This window comes from Propithecus coquereli, unplaced genomic scaffold, assembly GCF_000956105.1.
Source record: "Propithecus coquereli isolate 6110/MARCELLA unplaced genomic scaffold, Pcoq_1.0 Scaffold119, whole genome shotgun sequence".
NCBI lineage: Eukaryota > Metazoa > Chordata > Mammalia > Primates > Indriidae > Propithecus > Propithecus coquereli.
This window is the reverse complement of record NW_012135969.1, coordinates 99886-110511: the sequence shown is the minus strand read 5'-3', so window position 1 is coordinate 110511 and position 10626 is coordinate 99886. Positions and strand designations below refer to the sequence as shown.

Below are 10626 nucleotides of genomic sequence, written 5' to 3'. Positions count from 1 at the left end.
AAAGTTTGCATTTTTTGCCATATGCTTAAAAAAAAAACAAGGATGGTTATCAGAGCATCAGGATTATGGGTCATTTTGTTTCTTTCTGCAATTTTTCTGTGTTTCAAAAAGCGTATATTTTAGAAAAAAGTTCTGTTGGTTTATTTTTTTGCTATAGATAAATTCAAACACTGAACTTTGTCCATTCCTGCAGGATTAATGTTAGCCTCACTCACTGTGTAGTCATGAAGGATTTCATGGGGGGTTGGGGGATGCACCTACTCTTAATCAGCATAATCCCAACCTCCCAAATGTAAGAATGTGGAAAGAATTCACCTCTAAACCAATAACTGCAGGGCATTCTCTTAGCTACTATGAATGGTTCAGAGGCAGACACATGACCTAAACTCATCCAGTGGGAGAGCCACCCTAGGCCTTTTGTTTAATGGTTAGAGGTAAGAAAGCAGGCTCTGTTCTTCTGAAAGAGATGTGAATCCTAGAAATTTGAATAAGAAAATTGTAAAGGAACCTTAAGAGCTCTGATCAACAGCCTGTTCTACCTCTGAAGGTTTGCTTATGTCATCCGATGCCTTTTCTTTGTATTGTCAAATTGGGTTTTCTTTTGCTTGAAAATATTATTACGTACCCAGAAGAGTCCTAAGTGTTTAACATATACTGATACATTTAATCTTCACAACCCTGCGAGGCAGTACTTAACATTCCCAGCTGATTTCTTACCCTCAATCTACATCTGAGGTTTCGCGGGGCATCCGATGACCAGTTCATCAGTAAGACAAAGACCAGGCCAGGAGCTCTGCATAATATGTTGGCATGAGCTGAAGCAGATTGCTCCTAATTGATGGGCTCATGTGGAAGTGGCCCTGAAGAAGAGTAGAGTAGTATAACTCCCTAATGGGTACAACCTTGAACAGTACCTCTGATACACTTTTTTCTGAAAGGACAGATATCCTGAGATGAGGATCTACACTGATAACCAGTGAAAACTCATTTGTCTGGCTAGTTGGCATAATGTGCATTAATTGTTTACACTGCCCAGCAGGTGTTCACTGTTAAAAGAGTAATTCCTGACTTTCCTGTAGGAGCCAGTGTTCACTCAAACCAGTCCACAAGGTTGCGTGAGGTTGACTCTACCCCTCAGGATAGACTCTAACTGTGATAAACCCAGGAGAATAATCCTTCCCCTAGGTCACCGGGATTGGTTCATGCAGAGCATGTGACTCAACATGGACTAAAGACTCCGGGTCTGGGACTTATTAGACTAACAGGGGAGAGAGACACTCCTCCCTCTACAGTTGGGATTATGATAATGGACATAAAATCTGAAGCTATTGTGAATATTCTGCCACTATGAGGAAAGAGCCTGAGAATGGATTAACAATAGAACAGAGTAGAACAGAACAGAATCGAGAGAAAGAAACCAGATCCTGGTGACACTTTTAAATCCCTAATCAACACCTGAAGGCAGCTGTATCTCTGGACTTCTTAGTTATTTTAGCTGGTAAATTCCCTTTTTGCTTAAGCCAATATTGGATTGGGTTTTCTGCCTCTTGCAACTGAAAAGAGTCATAAACAATAGTTGGAGATTTGGAAAAGTAGAGGATTGATGACAAAGGTGGTTTGGGGACAGGGTACATGTATGGATTTCTTGGAACGAAGTTAGAGGGTGATATTTGAGTCATGAATGTTCACCCAAAGTCCTCCACTGTGGAATAGGCTATTAATATTCAGGTGGTTATAATGACCTGTTCTGGGTATGATCATCTTCCTCCTCGCCCAGCCAGGCCAGTGTGCTTAATGTGATCATGAACTACATGGCCGAGGCGGCAGAGACAGGAGCCACACATAGGCTCAGCAACTTGCAGTTCCTACTCTTGAGGCTGGTCTGGCTACCACTCCTGCTGGGTGCTCAACCAGCCCTGATATTGACTTCACACCATGTAGGGACCATTCAATTACCTGGGGTCACGGCACTAACACTGAACCCTTTCCATGTAGGATGAGGCAGAAGAGACATTTTCTGAATTAGACCATATTTATTTTCCCATGTGTCACACTCTGCTGCCACTGCCACCATCCACTCACTTTCTACAAGTCTTTTATACCGCCATGGTGCTATAGTTTGGATATTTGACTCTCCAAACCTCATATTGAAATCTGATTCCCAATGTTGGAGGTAGGACCACTGGGAAATGTCTGGGTCACGGTTGTGGAGCCCTCATGAATGGCTTGGTGCTATCTTCAAGGTAATCAGTGAGTTTTCACTCTGTTAGTTCCCACTGGAGTTCCCCTGACAGCTGGTTGTTAAAAAAAAAAAAAACCTTCTCCCTCTCTCTTGGTTCTTCTCTTGCCACATGATCTGCACACACTGGCTCCCATTCCCCTTCCGCCAGGAGTGAAAGCAGCCTGAAGCCCTCACCAGAAGCAGATGCTGCTGCCATGCTTCTTATACAGCTGTCAGAACAATTAGCCAAATGAACCTCTTTTCTTTACAAATTACCCAGCCTCAGGTACTCCTTTATAGCAACACAAATGGGCTAAGACACATGAATTCCTACCCAACATTGCTCCAACTAAGAAACTCACTTCACAGCAAAATTACTGAATTTATCATCAAAACAATGAGATACACACTACACATCTATTAGAAATAGCTAAAATCCAAACGCTGACACCACCAAATCGGTGTTGGTGCTGGTGAGGATGTGGAGCAAGAGGAACTCTCCTTCATTGCTGGTGGGAATGCAAAATGGTATAGCCACTAAGACAGTTTAGCAGTTTCTTACAGAGGTAAACATAGTCTTACCATACGATCCAGCTTAGTGATGGCTGGTATTTTCCCAAATGTTTTATCTTATGTCTACACAAAAACCAGCACATAAATGTATATAACATCTTTATTTGCCAAAATTTTGAAGCAACCAAGATGTCCTTCAATAGGTAAATGGATGAACAAACTGTGGTACATGCATACAAGGGAATATTATTCAATGATAAAAAGATATGAGCTATCAAGCCATGAAAAAACATGGAGAAAACTGAAATGCATTGCCAAGTAAACAAGCCAGTGTGAAAAGGCTACATATTGTATGATTTCAACTACAATACGTGACATTCTAGAAAAGGCAAAACTATGGAGACAGTAAAAAGATTAGTGGTTGCAAGGGGTTTCAGGGGAGGGAGGAAGGCATAAACAGGTGGAACACAGTGCATTTTTAAGGCAGCAAAACTATTCGGTGTGATAATGTGATGTGGATAAGTGACACTATACATTTATCAAAACTCTCAGAATGTATAACACAAAGAGCGAACTGTAAACTAAGGACTTTAGTTAATAATAATGTATCAATATTAGTTTATCAATTATAAGAAATGTACCACACTAATGGAAGCTGTTAATAATACAGATAGGCCCAGCATGATGGCACATACCTGTAATCCTAATACTTTGGGAGGATCCCTTGAGGGCAGGAGTTTGAGTACAGCCTAAGCAAGAGATCCCCATCTCTACAAAATAAGAAAAAAGATAATAGGGAAAATTGGGGAGGGAAGGTGAAGGGGTATAGGGGAACCCTCTGTACTTTCCACTCACTTTTTCTGTAAACCTGAAACTGCTTAAAAAAAAGTCTGTTAAGAAAATATGTTGCAGGCCGGGTGCGGTGGCTCACGCCTGTAATCCTAGCTCTCTGGGAGGCCGAGGCGGGTGCATTGTTTCAGCTCAGGAGTTTGAAACCAGCCTGAGCAAGAGCGAGACCCCGTCTCTACTAAAAACAGAAAGAAATTAATCGGACAACTACTAATATTTTGTAGAAAAAATTAGCCGGGCATGGTGGCGCATGCCTGTAGTCCCAGCTACCTGGGAGGCTGAGGCAGGAGGATCACTTGAGCCCAGGAGTTTGAGGTTGCTGTGAGCTAGGATGATGCCACAGCACTCTAGCCCAGGCAAAAGAGTGAGACTCTTGTCTCAAGAAAAAAAAAAGAAAGAAAATATGTTGCGATGTGAAAACTGAAACCATGTCAGTAAACTTTTTATACTTTTACATTAAAATCCACTAGTGTGAATTCCACTTGGATGGATCTTTTACCCATGCATGATTTTCCAACATTATGCACTGGTCATTCAGAACATATTGGACTATGAGTTATGCAGCTCTTCCAAGTGCTGACACCTTGCCTTGTGCAACATCAGAACATCACATTCATTATAGCAGAAAAGTCTTTAAGTATTTGAAAGCTATCATTATCACCCAGTGGTGGATACAAGATTTCAGCCTTTTTAATTTTCTCTTAAAAGCTTAAGTTGTTTCATTACCACAAATAGTATAAATTATTTTCCTTGAAGTGACATGTTCACTTTGTTTTGCGTTTTGTGTGTGTGTTTTTGTTTTTTTTGTTTTTTTAGAAATGAGGTCTCACTCTGTTGCCCAGGCTGGAGTAGTGGAGCTATCGTAGCTCACTGCAGCCTGGAACTCCTGGGCTGAAGCTATCCTCCTGCCTCAGCCTCCCAGAGAACTGGGATTATAGGTGTGAGCCACCACGCCCCACTGTTCATTTTCTAAAAAAATCTGTAAAATGCCCAATTTTGAATAATCTAGTTTGTCTGTCAGTTGGTCTTTCAAGTAAAAACAACTTGAAAGAAGTTATTCCATTCAGCCTGCAACTCAAACATCCCACAACTGTTTCCCTCAAGCGACCACCACTGTATTTTGGTATGCAGTAGAACTGATTTATGCACCCTTCCCATTTTGTCAAACAAATTACCAAAAAGATGTGTATTCAAGTATTGAGACTTAATACATATAATTATTCTTACAGCATCACGAATAACATTCTTAAGTAAAGCCGGCTTTTGCTCCATACCAGTGCGTGGAGGTGAAGAACATGACTATTACTAGTTTGGTGTCACTGCCTTAAATTCACTGTCAGTTTCACCCCCTATTGCTTCTGCACCATGGAGGCAAATGTCAACGCAATGAATAATGTCTCAGTTTTCATGAAAAGCGTCTTCTGGAGGCCTCAGAGTTAACAGGCCGGCCACAGGTAACATTAATAAATGTTTAAGTGGCATATCACACACACAGGAGATTTGAAAGATACTGAGGCAGGAGGATGGCTTGAGCCCAACAGCTGGAGTCCAGCGTGGGCAACACAATGAGACCCCATTTCTTAAAAAAATGAAAACGCATGAAAGATATACACCAAAACGTTAATACATTTTGTAATAGTTAACTCTGAATGATAAAATTGTGGTCAATTTCAATTTTTTTCTTGTCTGGCTTGTTACGTGTCTAACAAAACGAAATAGTATATATTTAAAAACCACAAATCCAGCGTCTTTACAAACAACAAGCAAAGAGATATTGTGCATAGAACCAGAACGTCTCTAAATTTTTATCTAACACCTAACTTTAGGATAAAAAAAAAAAACCTGTTTCGTGTTTAGGGGTCTTGTTTTGTCCATTTTCCCTTTAATCTGGAGGGGAAGAGGAGTCAGGGGGAGGAAAACGGATGTAGGTTAGTGACCAGGAGACAGGGCTGACTTTCAAGTTTTCTTGGGGTGGAAAAGCCTGTTCACCAAGGGATCCGCCAACAGTACCGGCACCTAATAGGTTATCAAATTAATGTCTGTTGAATAAAAGCGGGAAACAAAGGAAAGAAGAAGGCTGTAAGGGAAGAAATGTAAGGAGAGTCGGGGGTGGATACGTGAGGATCTCGCCGTCGGCGAGTGGTTCCTACCGCTGGCTGCGCAGAGGAAGTTCCCTCAGTGGAAGGCCCCGGGGAAATTTGTAAAATGCAGGCGCCCGGGTCCGCCCAGGTCGACTGAATTACAATAGGAGGGAGCAGGCCTTGGAGTCTGGTTTAAAGTTCCCCCCAAGGGAGCCTAACGGGCAGGCAGGGCTGAGAACTTCCGAGATGAACCCAGAGAGAAGCAGACCGCACACACACCTCCGAACAAACAAGCACGCGGACCCGCAGCCATGGGGCACGCAGAGTCTGGCGCAGGCGCGCAGGGGGAGGCGCGGCCGGTTCCTGCAGACAGCGCAGGCGCACTGGAGGCTCAGGGGGCAAGCCGGAAAGACCGCGCAGGAGGGCGCAGGCGCGCGCTGCCGCCGCTGGGGGCGTCTCCCAAATCACACACCGCCCAGCGCGAGACCGCAGTGCGCGGGGGCGGGGGACGCGATGATGGCATCCCGTAAGGAGAGGGCGTGAGAACCCGGATTCTGTGGTGACCCAGTGGCCTAATGGATAAGGCATCAGCCTCCGGAGCTGGGGATTGTGGGTTCGAGTCCCATCTGGGTCGCACGGAGATTAGTTTTGGCGGAGACAAAGGCGATGATGGACAGTAAAGCAGATTGTGAGATGGTTATTTCGCCTCTCTGTAGAGGTTGAGGCCGACTGTATTACACATTAAGAGGTGTATCTGCGCGTTTTGAAAACTCTGTATGTAACTGAATGGATACAAAAATACAGTTAGAAGGAGTAGGTTCTAATGTTCGGTAGCACAGGGCGGTTACTTAGTTAACAGCAATTTATCGTATATCTCAAAACAGAAGATTTGGAATGTTCCCAACAAAAAGAAATGGTAAATGTTTGAGGTGATGGATATCCCAATTACCCTGATTTTATCATTACACATTGTATGCATGTATCAAAATACCACATATACCCCATAAATATGTACAATTATGTATCAGTTTTAAAAATTTAACAACAAAACTGTAACTGAGAGCTTGCAAGTGAATGCTAAACCTGCCCCCCAAAGAACATTAACTTTAAAAACATTTTTTTTTAATTTTTAAAAAAATTTTTTTCCTACCTTTATTGAGGTATAATTGACAAATAAAAATTGTATATATTTAGGAAGGATCATTTACTTTTGCTTAACTTACATTGATTTTTTAAAAGAAAAAAGCCTTAGGAAGCACAAACTGGCGACTAGACAGATGGCATCACCTCTTTTTCCGTTTACCTTTTCAAGCCAGCTTCCCAATGGGCAGCCACACTTGCAAAAGTTTCTCCCCATCCTTATCCCAAGGGAGGTGTGAGCAGATCCAACTCTGCTGGCTCCAGATTTCTAGGACAGTACTAAGAAGAGTTTACAGAAAAGTAACTGTGCTGTTACAACATACAAATATAATAAACATGATTTATAATTTCTATCTTCAAAGTATTATGAATAAGAAATTCTAGCTAGAACATATGGTTGTGTGTAAATGTGTTTGTGTGGGGGGTGTGTGTGTTTGATCTGCAAATTAGTGAAATTAAAGAAATACAATCAAAGTTTAAATTTTTCAGATTGGTTCAGTTGACTAGCCTGAAAAGTTTTGTTGTTGTTTTTGTTGTTTCATTCTGAGACAGAGTCTTGCTCTGTCCCCCTGGCTAGAGTGCAGTGGCATCCTCACAGCTCAATGCAACCTCAAACTCCTGGGGTCAAGCGATCCTCCTGTCTTAGGATCTCAGCCTCCCAAGTAGCTGGGAATACAGGCACGAACCACACCTGGATAAGTTTTCTATTTTTTGTAGGTCGTCGTGGGGAGGTGGGGTGGTGTCTTGCTCTTGTTCAGGCTGGTCTTGAACTCCTGGCCCCCAGCTATCCTCCCACCTTGGCCTTCCGCAGTGCTAGGGTTACAGGTGTGAGTCACTGTGCCCAGCCAGAAAAGTTTCAACTCTTCTTGCTAACTTATATAAAAGGAACATCACTGAGTTAATTCCTATTCTTTAAAAACAACTAAACACTAACGGCACTAAACACGAGTCTGAAACAGAAAAAGAACAGCGGTGGAAAAACTGGTGGAATCCCAATACAGTGTGGAGTTTAGTTACTTGTACCGTACCAACGTTCACTTCTTAGTTTTGACAAACGTGTGGTAACGTAAGATGTTACCATTAGGGGAAACTGGGTGAAGGGTATACCAGAACTCTCTGCACTATCTGCATCTTTTCTGTAAATCTCAAATTATTCCAAAATAAAAAGTGTACTTAAGAAAACCCCAACTACTAAACAACCAATGGAGAATTTTAACTGACACCCTTATCCTTCTTTTTAAGATTAGGAATTAGTGCTGAATTTTTAAACCAGAAAGCATTCACAAATAAAAAAGACCAGGGGATAATTTCCAGCTCTATTTCTGATATCTCAGAGTTGGGAGGTGGTGTCCACATCAGGTCCTTGCATACAGTAGGAGCTCAAAAACTCTGTGTTGTCTCCTATCTCCCACCTGTAGGTAGCATCTGGGGAAAACAGACAGTGACAATGTATCCCTGGCCCCCCAAGAGCAAGATTGCTCTCAGATACTGGAATACACAGCCCCAAGGACTGGGTACAACAAACTCATCCTCTGGGCTTCTGACGGGGCTGCTTAGTCCTCCACGTGCTACCTGACTCTCCCACCTCATTCCTCTCCTTCAGCTTCTTTTTTAGCCCAGTTCCTTCTTCCTGGCAGATGCTTCTTGGCTCACGCACCATAGTTCATTCAGCTAACGTCAGCACACGTTGATTAAATGCCTACTGAATACAGTAGATTCCAATCACTCAATGCAAATTCCACATTTTCCTCTTCCTTCCACCTCTGGCATCTACTCCATTCCCCATTCCCTCCCTCTCCTGTCTCAGAGGAAGAGGTGTGCCTTCCCCAGTCCCAGGCTGGCCCCTCCGTCTGCCTTTGTTCTGAACCCATCCCCTCTCTCCTCAGGAAAACTGCCTGGCACTTAGTAGACACTCAAAGGCGTGAGCTCATTAGTTTCCCTTCTTGCCTGTGTCTTTAGCTTGCCTCTCTGGTAGTTCTTTCTTCTGAGTCCAAAAACGTCCTACGGGTTCTCTATTCCTTCCAAGTTCAGCCCTGCTCCTATGGCACCTCTCACAAGTCCTGGCTGCCCTCTCTCGAAGCAGCCAGGCTGCTGCAAAGGCAGTGTCCCTGTGTCCAGTGTCTGTTCTCCACCTGCCCCCCACTCCCCTGCCACCTGACACATTCCTCCCCAACAGTGGCCTCTTAATTGGCAAATTTAAGACACACCTTTCAGTTCTTGTCTTGCTTGACTTGGCCCTAAAGTCTGAAATTCTTGACTAGTCCTTCCTTCTTGAAACACTCTTTGCCCAGGCTTCCAGGAAATCTTTTTCTTGGTTCTCCAAACAACTGCTCAGACTCCTTGCCTGGTTCCCTCTTATTGCCAACAATGGAAACAAACCAGCCCAACCTGAGCAAAGCAAATCATAATTCACTGGAAAGATATGTGGGAGGAGGAGCTGGAGGACCAGGTTTGGGAACCAGCAAGAATCAAAGACGTATCAGAGGCCCTGAAACAGCAAGAGGGTGGAAGCACTGCGACTCTCAGAGCCAGATGGCCACCACCGTAGTAAGCACCTCTGATGGTTTTCTTCATCCTAGGGCCACTTGCTCCAGAATCAAGGTTCCAGGGAAAAGCTACAATTGGTCCAGTTTGGCCCATGGACTTTTCTTTTCTTTTTTCAAAAAAAACTTTTTTCACAGGATCTCAATATATTGCCCAGGTGGAAAAACTCCAAGAGAGCAACCAGCAGAGCAGCCATGATGATGATTCAAGTAGTTTCCTGAGTCCTCAAAGCGCGGGAAGAAAGCCCCAAGAATTAGGAGCAGAGCACGAAGGAGCAGGACGTTGGCAGAAATCAACTCCTGAGAGCTTGGAGTCCAGCAAGAAGGGTAAGTGGAGCGGCTGATTTCTCCCTCCCCTCATCTGTGGCAGTCAGTGGGCTCCGAGCTGCTGGAGAGCTCTTCTACCCTCACAAGCCCCAAAGCTGCTGCCACCAGTGAACAGGGAGCTTCATGAGGACAAAGGACCGGGCAGCAAGCGCCCATGGGGTCACTTCCCGTCACCAACACCCAAGCCGAGATGGCAGGCACCATATTGCTTCTCCACCCACTGTGCACCCTTGTCCTCTCCAGGGGTCCTCAGCCCCTCAGTTTTCATCTTACTCATTCCCACACAAATATTTCCCAACTCTGGCCCAGACTGTGGGAGCCACAGGGGGCCTGCAGGTCGTGGGGGATCTGCGTGACCCCCGAGACTGGACATTCTGGGTGGGCTGCCTTCTGGAGAGAGGGGCAGGATGACCAGAGAGCTCTAATAGCTTTCTTCCACTCAGACTCTTTTCCTCCCCTTCCCCTGCCCCACCCATGGCTTCTGAGAGGTAAGATTGAGCAGGGCTCGCAGGAACTGCTTCTTCTCTCTGGTGCATCCACCACACTGAGCCTTCCAAAAAGAATGGGGCTCAAACCTTTCCAGACTCTTTTCCCCCCTTCCCCTACCCCACCTCCGGCTGCAGAGAGAGACAAGAGAGCCACCAGGCCAAGGCTTCCACAGAGAAGGGGGCTGAGACCATTCCTCTAGGGGTCCTGCAGTGAACTGAGAGGTGCTCAGTCTCTGAGCTCCCTGCCTGCTGGGCCTCCCTGGTGCCACTTGTTTGGTGACTCCATCAGTGTGGGGCACACCCTGAGATGGAGGGATATTGAACCTGCATGGGCACCCTGAGGGCACTTCGGGACCAGCATGCTTCTCCCTGGCATTGATCTTTGGAGACCCAGGGACAGGCCCACAGGCCAGATCCAGTTCCCCCAGGTCCCAATTGCATTGCTCGGGAACAAGGAGGGGAGA

The 10626-nt window shown here is 44.8% G+C and overlaps 1 non-coding gene across 1 annotated transcript; it reads left to right on the top strand.

The window, feature by feature from the left end:
• The first annotated feature begins 6225 nt into the window (after positions 1–6225).
• TRNAR-CCG lies at positions 6226–6298 on the top strand. The gene has a single exon. It is a non-coding gene; the product is annotated as a tRNA-Arg (tRNA).
• Positions 6299–10626: the final 4328 nt, after the last annotated feature.